Consider the following 16,009-nt stretch of genomic DNA (forward strand, 5'->3'; position numbering starts at 1 on the left):
AGTGCGCTCTCAGGCCGTTCTGAAGATATGAAGACGTTTTTGTGAGAACATCTGGCATTCATTGACTCAGGAAAAGGAAGGGAAAAAAAAAAAAAAAAAACTCACAAGCCCTGGGACAGAATTTCATTTTCTTTTCATGTTGCCATGTGGGTGAAGGAGCCCTTCTTTGTCTTTAAGCAAAAGTGTGGGGTGTGTGTCTGTGTGTGTGCGTGCGGGGGTGGGGGGGGTGCTGGCGGTTGGGATGTGGATTCCCTTTCAAGTTTTAAAGGAGGCATAAAATGCACATGCATTTCTGTGAAGACATTCTCTGGCAGGGAGGCATCTTCTGAAGAGGGCTGAGGCTGTCCGGTTAGTGTAAGGTGCTGTCAATATGTCTTCTTTCCTTCTGCTCCTGTGAAGTTTTCTCTGCACCACCCTCTGGGAAGATCCGGGTCACAGACGGCGGATTCTGTAGGTTGCTTAGGGGACAACAGCTTGAAAAGGACAAGAGCCCAGAGGACGAGTGTCTAAGCTCACTCGCTCTTTCTCTCTCTCTCCTTCCCCATCCCACCTCCCCCCAGCTCTATAGAACAGCCTGGCTCATAAGCTCAAAAGCTGCACATGGAGCTGTTTCCTTGGTGTGCTGTGGAAGTTCACTGCCAAACAGTGGATTTTCCTCCTTCCCACAGATGGAGCATATGCCCTCCTTCCTCTGCACAAAAGTTGGCCTCTCTTTGATCAGTAAGTTTAAATCAGAATAGGTCTAGGTAGCCAGAGTGGCTTAAAATGTTAGCAAACAGTGGGATCCCTTTTAATTTTTAGAGGGAACTCTAATTCTACCCTTTATGACTTGCTTAATTATCCTGGGCCCCCCCAAACAGCTGTCTATTGATTCCAATTAACATGATTGACATCTCCTCTGGAAGGTAAAAGCTAATCAGCTACAGGATCCCCCACTGAGAATTCATTTCCTTCTTGGAGTCACTCCTGGGCAGGAGGAAACTTAAATAGAGATTGAGACGTGCACCCACAGCTCTGATTTACTCTTTTATATATGACTTAGCACGGCACACATATAGCCCCACAGTGTCTTGTAGAAGGGGGAAAACGGGCTATTTTTTTTTTAATGGTGATTTATTTTTGCATCAAACTAACGTTAATTCTGTTGGCTTTCATTTTTATTCCTTTCTATTTTTTCATGAATCTAAATTGACCCCTTGAATGTTTGGTTTCCCTTCCCTTTCCTGTTTTAAAAGACCCACAAAGTCTACTCTTGATTAGTTCTGACAAGTTCAAAAGTTGACATGAACTTTCTGGTATAGCCAGATTTCAGTTTTCCATATTTTTTTCCCAATGATTTGAATGCAGATCTTGATGGCTTTCTTGTGGCCTTTTCAATTTTTTTTTTTTTTAAAAAGCAAGTAAGAGAGAGGTTATGTCAGATAACAAACCAGGCTTCATAAAGATAGCAGAGGGCTGGAACGATGCTGACTCTAAAAGTGAAACATAAAAGAAATAAAACCAACAAATTCACTCAGTGTATATTTCTGTCTATTATGTGTCAGGTGCATGAAAATTTCTAGAAGTGGTGGCTGTGATCTGACTGCAATACCACTGGCATCCCCTACACTCTGTGTATTCCTCCCAGGGAGAGAGAAAATCTAAGCACTACAGTTGGCATCAAGCTCAATATGAACACTGTTATGTAGCTGAAAAAGTGCTATTAATATTATAGGCTGCACACTTTCCAGTTCAAAGAGGTCAGTGGTTAGGCAAATCCTAACATTAATTGGCATTTTATTTGACTGTAAATTTTATTAAGACAGACACAGTGGCAGTCTGGCTGATCACCACATTCTGGTAGCCTACCAGAGACCTTGGTATTTCACAGATACTGAACGGATATCTGTTGAATGAATGAACTATCTTGGCACAGACCCAGTGATTTCAAAGAAACATGGGCCAACTTTGTGCTTGGAAAGCCGATCACAAACAATAATTATTGGAAAGATGAGTGGATGGATAGATGAATGGATGAATGGATTGACGGATGGATGGGTGGATAGACGGACAGGATAAAAAACGATAAGAGGAAATGCAGTGAGATTTTTGTTTTGAACAAACCCAGAATAACTGATAATGGGCAAATAAGGCTCTTTCAAGAAAGAGCTTTGGGTATGTGTGTGTAGAGAGATATAACTAAGTGTTGAATAGCTGTCCTTTATTTAGGTTTGGACCGTAAGTGAGAAGAGTGGTGAAGGAGCCCTTGACATTAAGCACTATGGTCGAGCAAATCCGGGCTCTGCCGATGTGTTTAGTCCATTGAAGGCAGCAGAGGGCTGCCTGGAGAAAATGATTCTCTACTCACACACCTCTTCTTTTATCGTTCCTGGAGCCGTGTCATTTATATAAGGGAAGAATGGGGAGAAAAGGAAACAGCCAGGAAGGAATACAGGGCTCAACGATGCCAGGAAACCAGCGTCCACTCCCGACGTGGCGAGGCTGCCACCTCCCTGGTAAAGAACACGTGCTCCTGGCAGCATTTCTTGACCACAGTGGAGCCAAAGACAACGAATAAAAACACCACCACAAACCACCCTGAGATCTACTGAAGCAATTTTATTTTGTTTCTCTTTCACCCACTTCTGAATTGAGGTTTTCATGGGACAGATTGAGGTGTTTGTCTCTCATCTGTCAGCCCCGAATGCCAGTCTCTGTTTCTTCTCATCACTTCTTACCCCTGCAGGAAACCTCTGGACAAGGAGAAAATTGCCAGCTTTTCTGCAGAGAGTCTGGCACCCTAGACTGGACTTCCTGGGGGCTGACAAGTGCTTCTAATACGTCCTTTCATGGTCATTTGAAAGATTACAGTCTCTCTACACTTTGGATTATCCTCTTCACTTCTCCATTTCTGTTGCTTGTTGGTTTTTCTTGCTTATGTAGCTTTTTTGAGGGCCAGAGGAGGTGTTAATTATATAGGAAACCAAAAGTCAAACAAAGCAATACCTTTGCAAACACAGTAATACAGTAAATATGTATATTGATCCCTGCTGACCTGCTCTGGTCATCTTAGGGCCTGAGAAACCCTAAGAGCTCTTATTTTTGGAGGAGTCCGACACTCCCATCATAGCAAACATAGTAAATTATAAGTATGTCACACATTACTTAGCATAAATTTGCAGAACAATTAAAGCAGTTTTTTTAGTATTCTTTATTATAAAAATGAGATAACAGTGTCTAAATGTGCATTTGAAGGATAATTGAAACCTAGTTATAATAATCAAAAACATCACTTACCTATTTAGGAATAGCTTTTTTGTTGTTGTTGGTTTTACATTAATTTAAGATTAACATATGCCAGGATCATCAAATCTTGTCATACAGTTCAGGTTTTAAATCCTTAACAGGAAAAGACAAAATTTGGAATGCATGTTATGCTTTTATAATTTTGCTTATGTGTTGGGGCTCATATATTTTCCAGCTCCAAACATTTTCATATATCCTGAGAAAGCTCATGTGACAAAGGTATTGACTAACATAGGGGATGTCCTCTCTTTCCATAGCAATTCCAGTGGTCCTCCTACAGGCTGTTGGCTTTTCTAAGAATGTCATCTGACTCTCCTCTCTGTTCAGTCAAGCTGGATTTTCATTATCCACTTATCTGTTGAGGGACTCTTAGGTATATATACATATTCAGTGAAATACTATTCAACCATTAAAAAGTGAAATTTTGCTGTTTGCAGCAATATGGATGGTTGTCGAGCTTATTATACTAAGTGAAATAAGTCAGACAGAGAAAGACAAATCCCATATGATATCAACTTATATGTGGAGTCTAAAAAATACAACAAACTAGTGAATATAACAAAAAAGAAGCAGACTTACAGATAAAGAGGACAAACTAGTGGTTACCAGTGGTGAGGGGAGGGCAACATAGGGGTGTGTAGGTAAGACGTACAAACTATTAGGTATAAAATAAGCTTACTTACAAGGAATACTGTACAACAGGGAATATAGCCAATGTTTTATAGTGAGTGTAAATGGAGAAGAATCTTTAAAAATTGTAAATCACTATATGGTACACCTGTAACTTATAAAATATTGTACAGCAACTATACTTCAATTTTAAAAAGCTGGATTTTCAGCCAGCCATTAAAGGTTCAGCACTCCGCTAGTCAGGGCAGAACTCAGCTTCCAAGGGCTCCAAACTCTGGCCTGTTCTTGGCTCAGTCATATCTGATGCTCCAGATTTCAAAAATAGTATGTCAAGTAGGTGGCATATTTTTCCAAGCAGCCAAAACACTGGGGCAAGGGACCTGGGTTCCCTTTTCCAGACTGTGATTCCTTCCAGAAGAATTTCATGCCACCTGCAGAGACAGAATAGAAGTGATAATTATAACCACTTAATATGATTGCTATCTGAACAAAAATACTATGGAATTTCATGTGTATTACTCTATTAGAACTCAGATCTGACCTCACTTTTTATATTCAAAGCTTACAAAATGCAAGCAGTGTTGAATCCTTGGCACCAACACTAGAAGAAGCCTGTAGGCAAACCAAGTAAGTATTGCTGTGGATGTTCTTATCTATGGTGATGCTTAAGTTACAAGAAGTCTGGTTTAAGAAAACCTGTCATCTTTAACCTGTACTCCCCCACCCCCCAACACACACACACACTACCAGCTTCACAGGGCAGAGACTGTCTTATAGTTTGAGGAGCTGTATTGAGTAAAAATCCCTAAGGACAATATAAGCAATAATCATTAAAACTCAATAATTGAATGCTTTCCAAATCTCTGGTTCTGTTATCAGAATGCTTTATACCTTATCCCACAGTCAAACGTTTAGGCAAATGTTTGTAGAGAGCTAATGATTCCCTGCTTAGGAAGGAACCTGAGGCTTTGAGAGGTTAAGTCCAAGGCCACTATGGACAGAGTGTGAATATTCACACCTTTGTCTGCTGTAAATTCTGTGCTTTGAGGGACATTCAAATAAACTAAACGAGTTTGAGGGATAGTATGCAGATCTTGAAAGCAGCGATGGAGGAGAAGTTGGCCCTTTTTTTTTTTTTTAATTTATTTATTTTTGGCTATGCTGGGTCTTCCCTGCTGAGCGCAGGCTCTCTCGAGCTGCTGCAAGCTGGGGCTGCTCTCCGTGGAGGTGCGCGGGCTTCTCACGGTGGGGGCTTCTCTTGGTGCAGAGCATGGGTTCTAAGCGTCCCCGGGCTTCAGTCATCATGACTCCAGGCGCCGTAGTTGTGGCTGGTGGTCTTCAAGAGTTGTGGCACACGGGCTTAATTGCCATGCAGTATGTGGGCTGGAAGCCATGTCCCCTGCATTGACAGGCAGATTCTTAACCATTGGACTATCGGGGTTCCCTCTTCTCTCCTTCTTTCCTTCTTCCCGCCTGCTCCTTTCTTCATCTGCAAACATTTACGAGATACTCTGCTAAGTTGCTGTAACCCGATCCTGTTCTCAAGTCACTCGTACCCTGGGAGAGGGTGTGACCACACCGTGCAGCCTTGCGGCATCATGGGCCAAGGACCACCACGGAGCTGTGTGCTGGATTGCCGTAGCACAGGGGCCAGAGCAACCAGGGCAGTGAGCACAGCAAGTATCCCCAACACAAAAAGAAACAGTCTTGTGTGTGAGGAACCAAAAACAAGAACACAGACATCATATTCAAGGGGTGACGGCATAATTCGGTCAGACCGATTGAATTGAAGGAATCATCATGGAAAAAGGATATGAGGCTAAGTGGAAAGATGATTAGATTCATGCTGGGAAGACCTTTGGAGGCTGTTGAAGGCAAAGACCTCCATATAGACAGGGCCTTATATTAAGCCAGACGGTCACAGAGATGGAGGAAGGGTTGGATTGAAGAGACATTTCAACTGAAAAATCCACAGAACTTGGAGACAGATTTAAAAAGGGAGATAGCAGGAATGGGGGTATTGTTTACCAGCAAAAGGACAAAGAGGTGGCTTGAGGAGGTGGTCTGGAGTCAGTTTGGGACGAGTTCAGTCTGAGATGCCTACAGGACATCCAGGTGGAGAGGTATATTTTTTAAGTTATGCATTGTTGTGGTTCCCTGACTCCCACCCCAATCTACAAATAGAATTTGAATCCTCCTTAAAGAATTGAAGTTGCCAGTAAAAATAATGTTGGAATTAGTGTGTCTTGACTCTGGCCAGAGTAGAACCCCTGTGGCAAAGCCCAGAATATCGAAAGCAAATGGGGTTTTTGGCAGTATGGGACAGGCACCCAGCTGCTAAGTAGGGGTTTTGGCCTGGGGAGGGGGCAGGGAAAACAGAAGGTGGGGGAGGGTGGAGAAAAGGAGGCAGGAGAATTATCTCTAAGAAGAAATCACCTTTGTTTTTAATTTCACACACATGGGGCTCATAACACCATAATACTTGCAAGAACAGGGTTTAGCGGTGGAGAGAGACGGAGAGGAAGCACGAGCCTCCCTTCATGGCGGGGCCACTGTTGCTTGCTGCTAGACGGATTCCGGGGCTCACAAGAATGTACTTGGGGTGAAGGGCAAGGAGAAAGTGATCCCCAAGCCTCCCATGGCTTTCTTTATGCTTTCCTAAATGTGCCATCCACCTCTCAACTCGGATCTGCCCAGAGCATGCCTGTGAGATGGTGGATCTGCAGTAGTTTCAGATAGGTTGTATATTCCTGCTTCCTCTTGTGTCTTACTTTTACTCTCTTACCTACTTACTTCGAAAGCAGCATGGAAGCAAGCCAGTACCCTCTGCAGTCTGTTTCTGAGAGCCTCACCTCCCTCCTTGTATTAATTTAGGGATGTTTCATTTCTGCAGCAGTGATGCTGTGATCTTTGCTTTTCTATGCATGCCTTTCATCTGACACTCACAATGTGCTGTACAGATGTTCCCCTGCCAAACCCTGGTGCCCCCTAATTTGCCTTGAGATCCCTGGCAAGTTACAGTCCCTTTCAGCAATACCACCACTTTACCTGCAGCTAAATACACAAACAAGATACCTCGGGGGCAGGGGGTCCCACTATACACCACCTTCCACTTCTTTGCCCATTGGAGCCTTCTCATATTCTGCCTCCTCTGTTCAGTCTAGACAAGTCCAACTCATCAATTCATTCCCACTTGTTAAGTCAGTATGTCTATATTGAGTGATATATTGAGGACTGTATCACCAGGGGTATAGCAATGAGCAAAGCACATTTAGTCCCTGCCTCTCAGATCTCACAATACAGTCAGAGATAACAGAAAAGTGAGCATGACCTTGCGATGTGCTATGGTAGACACCAAAATGGAAGTGAGCCCTGGGTGCCGTGGAAACGCAGAATAGGGCCGCTCGCTCGCTCTGGTGAGGCAGTGTGCTTCCTATGTGCTTGCTACGATTTGGATCCTGAATCGGCTGTTTACAAGCTGTGTTACTTTGGGCGAGTTCCTTAACACCTCTCTGCCTTCAAAACATGATACCGAGCTAGAAACCTTGTAAAGTCGCCAGTGCGTTTTTGTTGCTGTTTAGTCACTGAGTCATGTCTGACTCTGTTCTGACCCAATGGATCGTAGTTCACCAGGCTCCTCTGTCCATGGGATTTCCCATACAAGAAGATTGAAGTGGGTTGCCATTTAATCTTTCTGACCCAGGGACCAAACCCGTATCTCCTGAATTGTCAGATGGACTCTTCACCACTGAGCCTCCTGGGAAGCCCAGCTAGCACACAGAGAGGCTGAAAAAGCACATATTCATGCATTCATTCATTCATTTATTCACTCTGTCATTCAGTACATTCTTATCGAGTACCACCCTGTGTCAGGCAGTGTTCTTGGAGGTGTGTAGAGGAGTGCCCAGGTGTGTGCCCAGGTTAGAACATCAGCACTTCTACAAAGTACATCACTTTATATCAGTCGTTTACCTTCTGCCTGGACTATATTTGGGACAATCTTAGAAGTGATATTAATAATTCTCTTTTGCTGCTTGTTGAAGCAGCAACCAAGTGAACTTTCCTGGAGGTGAGGGAAAGCCCGGGCATTGAGGAAGTAGTTAAGCTGCACCCAACTTACACTTTGGAGAAGGCAATGGCAACCCGCTCCAGTACTCTTGCCTGGAAAATCCCATGGACGGAGCAGCCTGGTCAGCTACAGTCCATAGGGTTGCTGTGAGTCGGACACGACTGAGCAACTTCACTTTCACTTTTCACTTTCATGCATTGGAGAAGGAAATGGTAACCCACTCCAATATTCTTGCCTGGAGAATCCCAAGGATGGCAGAGCCTGGTGGGCTGCCGTCTATGGGGTCACGCAGAGTCGGACACGACTGAAGTGACTTAGCAGCAGCAGCAACTTACACTTTGGAGATGATCATCTCACCCACAACTCCAGGCTGCCACCCATTGGTCCAGGTCCGCAGGAGTCACCCTCTCGCACCGTCACCTCCCTTCCCACCCCCATTGTGAATTTAGGTCTGCTCAGCATGATGAGATACATAGGAATGCACTCTCATCCTCTGTTGCTGTCAGAAATAGTCTAAAAACCAAGTCGGGTGCCTTGAAGTTTTACAAGTGCCCACTGCTACTGGAAACTTGAAACTCTTAGAAATGAAATGCACAGCTCCCAGAAGCTTTTCCCCAGGGAGAACTTGGCCTTCTCGTGCACGTGTCCAGCCACAGCTGTTTCACACGGAGTGAGGAGGAGACTCTATGAACTGCTGACCCAGCTGAAACCTTAGCGTGACCCCGTGGCTCAACTCAACACCGTGGAGGAGTCCTCCTCTCGCTGTGGTGGACAGGGACTGCTTCTCTGGAGCAGATAAGCTTGTGCAGTGGGGAGCGAAGGAAGGGATGCTTATTGCTGTGGTTGATGATCCCAAAATGCTGCAATAAGTAGCCTCCTTCCAGAACACACAGCTGGACTCTTCAGTACGTTGTACTGAAAAACTTACAGCACCAGTGCTTTGAACTATTCTCTTCCCAGTAGACGGCTTTCCCTTTCTTTCAGATTCAAATGACATAGTAGTCTTTATCATCAAGTACAGAATTCATATTGTGCTGCCATCACAAGGGTCTAATTCCAGAGCATATCCATCACCTCGAAGAGAAACCCACCACCCATTAGCAGTCACTTCCCCTGTTCCTCTCTCCAGAGCCCTGGTAACCACTCATTTACTTTTTAGCCCCATGGATTTTCCTTTGAAGGGCATTTCATATACATGGAATCATGTAGTAATTGACTATATGGAATTGTGCAGTAATCTGATTTCTGTTACCTAGCATGTTTCCAAGATTCATTTATGCTGTAGCCTATGACTACTACATTCCTTTTTTATGACTAAATAATATTCCACTGTATGTCTACCATATTTTGTTCTTCCATTTATCATTTAATGGGCATTTGGTTGTTTCTAGCTTTTGGCTACTAATAATGAACATTTTTGTTTAAGGTTTTGTTTGGATGTGTGTTTTCCCTTGTCAGTGGTTTATATCTGGGTATGAGGTTACTAGGTCATATGGTAATTCTGTATTTAACGTTTTGAGGAACTGCCAGAGTATTTTCCACAGTGGCTGTGCCATTTATACCCATACCAACAATGTATGAGGGTTCTAGTCTCTCCATACCCTTGCCAACATTTATTATGGAGATATATGTATATATACATATATGGGCTTCTCTGGCAGCTCAGATGGTGAAGAATTCACCTGCAATGCAGGAGACCTGGGTTCGATCCCTGGGTTGGGAAGATCCCCTGGAGGAGGGCATGGCAATCCACTCCAGTATTCTTGCCTGGAGCGTCCGCACGGACAGAGGAGCCTGGTGGGCTGCAGTCCGTGGGGTCACAGAGTGTCAGACGTGACTGAGAGCACAGCAGAGCTTACAGATACACCTGTATCTCCATCATAGTGCCTACTCGATGTGAAATGGTGCTGTTTCTTATGTGTATCAATTTGGTCACTTGGGCTTTTTCTACTTCTCTCTACCAGTCGCTCCTATCACCGTAGTTTCCTCCCGTGTAGGATCTAGAGTTTTTCCTAAAATTCTGAAAGATGATGGACAAGTTTTAGCATCCTGTATGTCTCATAGCTGTGTCATTCTTTCTGTTAACTTGGCCTGAGTCTGCCTCCTCCCAATCTTGAGCTCCCAGTTCACACGTCTGCCAAAGATCCAGAACTCCGGGCCTGAATTTCGTAAGACAGAGATAGCTACTCCCTCTTAAACCAGCCACCCTTCCTGCTCAGGCGATGGAGAGAGGAGAGCAGGAGCTCATGGTTTTCATTTGCAATCTCTTGCTTCTCTTTATTTCTAAACCAAGAGACTAATGATTTGTTCACAAACCTTGGTTTGGAAGAATGTAAATGCAAAGCATGGTCACATTCAGACTTAGTATTCAAGAATTTGTGGCCCCTTGAAAATAGCTGGTGTAAAGTGTCTTCAAAAGAGATTAATATGCATGTTATCAAGTTATACTAAATCAAATTAAGGCAACAAAGTATTTTCATCTATTTTAGTGATGTGTTGGAATTATGACTTATAAATGGTCCTTCTTATTAGAGTAAGTCCTGAAGGATCTCCAGCAAAGATTGAAATCGCCAGTTCCTGGGGTATACTTGTGGACTATGTGCATATTTTGTAATTCAAACTTTTCCAGCAAATTTATGCTGTCATGTGTCTCAGCCAGCCCAAATTAATGAGGCTTTAGAGTATGACCAATGCGTCTGACTCTGAAGAAGATCAGAACAGTGGAGTGCAAAGCAAAACAGACTTTGGTTTGAATTCCAACTCAGCTCTGGCTGTACGACCTCTGGCAAGAATTCATTTTTCTCTAGAATAAAATGAGGTTCTGCTATGTCAGTTACAGGGCTGTTTTGAGAAGTAGATGAGACTACTTACGTAAAGTGTCAAGGACAGTCACATAAATAGTAGACATTCAATAAAGGGAATCCATTGGTAGTAGTAGTATAATAGATGCATCTTTAGACACTTATGATTCCCAAAAATGATGCAAATAATCACCTTTTTAGTTTTGTTTTGTGGACAATGAACCGTGACATTTAAGGAACCCCGTGGTGAGGCCTCCTTTGTAAATGGGATGAATCACTTCTAGTTTTATCTGGTTTTGTATACATTTTATTTTTGGATAGCAGGATTTCTGAAAATGGGACACACTTGTCCAGAACCTTAAGCCTCCGTCTCCTGCCTCTATTTGAAAAATGTCACAATTTCTAAGGTTGGCAAATGCTGGTGTGGCAGACAAACGCTACCTTCCCTCGCTGTGACTGGACTGGGCGTGCAATTTTAGGTCTTTGGATTAAAGGAGGTGATGATTCCTGGGAGAAAAGGACTGATCTCACTAATCTTATTCTCCACCGTGCTTTTAAAGGGAAATCTCACAAAAGCCTTTATGTTAAAATGAAAACAAAAGTGCTCCAATCATAGCAAGGATCTCAATTCTAACCCTGGGAGAGCTGATGGGCACTGAATTTGATAGAGGGAAACTTTTTAGCACATCTGTCTTTGATAACTCCTAATGCCGAGAGTGGGGCCTTTGAAATTAGTTGCTCACTCCAGTGTTTTTAATAATGCCACTGAGAACTTTTCGTTATGTAGAAAAGTCCTTACTAGTGCTGACTTTGAGGAGTGAATTAATTTTTCATGAGTTTATAGTGCTTCAGGCTACCACTCCAGCCTCTCCTAGTTTCTGAGATTTTTTCATATGTAGGGTGATTTGTTTTAACCGTCTCCGTGTGAAGGTATTTGAGGAGCTCTATTTTCTCTTTCGTCATCATGTGGGAGAGTGATTCTAGAGAGACTGAAAATTCTCCAAGAGGCCCTATGAGCTAGCCTGTCCCACTTTGCTACTGATAGTCTTCCTTCAGTTTCCTTTTTCCTTGTGTACCCCCTCAGCCCGCTATGTACCAGCAACATATACACAGACACTGAACCAAGAAGGCAAGTAGGGGAAGCAAGCTTCCCTCTTGAGAGAGAAGTGCCTTCTTTAGCGCTGCAAGATTTAAATGAGGAATCAGATCTATACCTTATTTTTTTTCCTTCTTCCTCCTGGACAGGGGTCTTGGAGTTCTCTGTGGGCCCACTTGGGTTCCTAAGGGGATCTACCTTCTATTCTGCTTGCTGGAAATGCAGATTTTGCCTAATGGAAGGAGGAAGTGCTGACTTCACTGTTAGCATGTCTTAGAAAGCAAGCTCAGCCCCATTTCTTTTTTTTCCTGTAATCTTGAATCCCTAAGTTATGTATCACGTTTTTAATTTTTTTTTAATTGGAGTATAATTGCTTTACAATGTTGTGTTAGTTCCTCATTTTCTTAAGCATCTCCCGAATACCCTAATCCACACAGATTACCCCATTCTCTGAACTGCTGTGGGAACCATACAATTTGTGAGACGTTGGATATAGCATTTAATCATCTAAAGCCACTTATATACATGGCAAGAAAATTAAAAAAAAAAAAAAAAGAAAACACCTTTTAGCCTGCTCTTCTTTCCCATTTCATGAAATTGTTAGATTGCAAGTGCAAGAATTGAAAAGTGTCTGACCTTTACTTTTATAAAAAGGGATGGAAAGAGGGAGTGAGGGAGAAAGGAAGGAAAAAAGGGCAGATGTTGTTCTCTGGTGTAGAAGGCTTTGTCTAAGTGTTGAGGCCACTGCCGGTCGAAGGGAGAAGAAGGAAAGCTCTGAAAACCCTTCTCTGCTTGTCCTCCTGAGTCTAAGGTAGATGCCACCCCATGTGTCCCTACAGTATCCTGTCCTGGGCCTCCTCCAGCACGGTTTTCACCGAATTGTGATTGTCTATGTGCATACCTGTCACCCCCACACTACTGTGTTCCCTGAGAATAGGGAACTTGCTCTGTATCTATGTCTTGCTTACAGATCTATGCCCAGCGATTTGCACACAGCCTATACACGGCTCAGCAAATGTTGAATGAAGAAATGAGTGAAGGAGCCATGTAAATAAATTCCTTCTTCTCAAAGGAAATGATGCTGAAAAATAATATGTACCTACCCAAGATATTCAAAACAAATTCAGAGAATGATACCGTGCTTCCGTAATTCAGTTTGGGCATAATGCTACCAGGAATCATGGAAAGAGTGACGAATATGAAATATTGGTTCAGGAAAGAAATCCTGGGCAGCTGAAGGTTTTGCAACCCTCTTTGTGTTGTATTGACAGTACACCTATTAATCACCACCGCCATCAGTTTATCAGCCTCACATTAAGGCATCAATCATCATTTGCAAAGGTGGGGAGTAGGAGAAAAGAGCTTGCCTGCAAGACACATTCTCATTCTTTGAGGGTGGCTAGTCAGCAAGTGATGTCTATTGGTGGGATTCTTCAGGTCACAGTGTATGCACAAGACCTCCTTTTTCTCTTTATTAAGGGATAATTGATTGAGGTCAGAAGTTTTGGAGAGTCCTGGGAGATTTTTAATCCAGTGCCATCATGCAAAGCTTACTACATCAATAAGACAGTTCCATGGGGGATGGAGGAGTAATTGAGATGCCTCACCAGCTGGAATCCAGATGAAGATACATTTGGAAGCTTAATCACAATCATGTTCTACACTAAATATTCATCCGTCCGTCTCACAAAGAGGACAGGAAATTAAGTTGTCAAGGGCAGGGGGGATGAGGTTCAGCTGAAAGAAGAAAGTCTCACCTCAGCCTTAATCTCTAAATATGCAAGACTGTCTTAGGTAGTTAAAGCAAAGGCCTCTGCTCTCCAGTTTTATTTCCTGAGAAATATTTGAGCTATTTATTCACAATTTATTAGCTCTGCAGTTACCAAAATGGACTGCTCAGAGAGCTCAGCCTCCTCACTGTGGGATAAATACAGATGAGCAATGCCATCTCAATAGAAAAATGCTTTATTGAGCCAATAGAGAAAAGCATTAAAGTTGTGTAAACATGCAGGAAAGAGCAGGGGAATTCCTAAACGGAGCTGAAGGTCTATGATTGTATATGCCTTGATGCACTGTGTTCTGAAAGTTAAACGACACCCTGGATGTAGTCGGTAAGCATTATGTTACATGTTGTGGGGTTTCTTTCATTTCTTTTTTCTGGTTTTTTTTTTTTTTTATTCCCAAGTTAAACTTTTTATGATGCCTTCAGGGCAACTACATTTCATTTCAAAGGGTGGTTTGAAAAATGTATGTTGCTGCCATAAATTAAATGATGGTTTCTTTTCAGATTCTGGCCCAACAGTGCGAAGCAAACATGGCTTTTTTTAAAAAAGAGACAGTGTGAAGTTCAGTGTCCTATTGCCATGTTAAGAGGCTGCATGAGACAGGGTTCCTTGGCTGCAATGGAAAATCCCCACTGGAATTAGCTTTATAAGGGAATGTATTAATAAGTAGCTCACGTGTTGAATCTTTGGTGGGAGACAACCCAGATGCAGAGGGCTTCCCCAGCGACTCAGCGGTAAAGAATCCACCTGCAACGCAGGAGCCGCAGGAGACGTGGATTTGATCCCTGGGTCAGGAAGATCCCCTGGAGGAGGACATGGCAACCCACTCCAATATTCTTGGACAGAGGAGCCTGGCGGGCTACAGTCCATGGGCTCACAAAGTGTCGGACTAAGCGACTTAGCACGCACGCACGCATCCCAGATGCAGGATGTTATCATGCCTCTCTGGTTCCCTTGCTGCTCTGCCCTACTCAGAGCACTGGCCCTTTAATTGGGTCTTAGGTGGCTGTAACACATCGTGATCATCATATCTTTTTTTAACCATTTTAAAATTTTTATTTATTTTTTTAAAACTTTGTATTTTTATCTTGGAGTATAGCTGATTAACAATGTTGTGATTGTTCAAGTGGACAGCAAAGGGACTCAGCCGTACATATACGTATCCATCTCCCCCAAACTCCCCTCCCATCCAGGCTGCCACATAACACTGAGCAGAGTTCCATGTGCTGCACAGAAAGACCTTGATGGTTGTCCATTTTGTACACACATGGCAGTGTGTACACGTCGATCGCAAACTCCCTGTCTCCTCCCCCCGTTCTTCCCCCCCGGCAAGCATGAGTTCATTCAGTCTGTGAGTCTGTTCCTATTTTGTAAATAAGTTCATGTGTATCATTTCTTTTTAGATTCTACTTATAAGGGATGTCATATGATATTTCTTCTTCTCTGGCTTACTTCACTCAGCATGACAATCTCTAGGTCCATCCATCCATATTCAGCCATCATATCTTGATGCTTCAATCTCTAGGAGAAGATGGGGTCTAGGTCTTTCTCTTGGGAAGAAGTAAATGTCCTAGAAGCCCAACAGTAGACTCACTCTCACTTGAAACCTGCCTAGGCCAGCCCATCCATGATTATTTTAAAGCCCCTTTTGCTTGGAGGTGGCGGTGGGAAAACATCCATCCTCTTGGTACCCTCTGTGATATAACCCATGACATCACTACGGAAAGAACACAGATGTGGAGACAGACAGTCGTGCATTTGAATGCAGTTTCTATCCCTAAAGAGCTGACCTTAGTGAATCACTTATCTTCAGTGAGCATCACTGCCCCTTGCGTGAGATAAGAATACACATCATCCTCAGAGAACTTGGGAGAAGAAAGCATGGGGCACAGACACAGGGCAGACGCTGCTCGGTCATGATTCCTTTCAAACGCGCCTTTTCATCAAGTGGATCTTCCACTTGCGCTTTCTTTTTCTGAGGTACGGCCCTCCATTTTGTAGTCCTATCCTTAGTATGTGTAGGGCATAGAGGATAATTTAATTGAATGTATTTGCATATGGCTGTATTAGAATGATTGTATCATATATGTATATAGATAATATACTTATATCTGTGATATATATACATCTACATTCAATCAACAGTTACATATTAAGGAGATATATCGTATATACCACCTTGTTCCAAGCATTCCAGTGTTTCCTGGTTTAGTGCTACTTGAAGTCTGGTCCACAGATGTGTGCCAGTTGGCAAACTGGGTTACTAGTTGGGAATAGGATGCGTACAGAAATGAAGCCTAAGCATTTAGACATATTTACAATAATTTGACACTGCTGAGCCCTC

General features: G+C 43.0%; 1 protein-coding gene across 4 annotated transcripts in view; it reads left to right on the forward strand.

The window, feature by feature from the left end:
* The window catches only part of SLIT3 (slit guidance ligand 3), a 703,024-nt gene that overhangs the window by 288,039 nt on the left and 398,976 nt on the right, over positions 1-16,009 (forward strand). The window lies entirely within an intron of this gene.

Source organism: Giraffa tippelskirchi, chromosome 8, assembly GCF_054371585.1.
Source record: "Giraffa tippelskirchi isolate mGirTip1 chromosome 8, T2T-mGirTip1v1.2.pri, whole genome shotgun sequence".
Classification (NCBI taxonomy): Eukaryota; Metazoa; Chordata; class Mammalia; order Artiodactyla; family Giraffidae; genus Giraffa; species Giraffa tippelskirchi.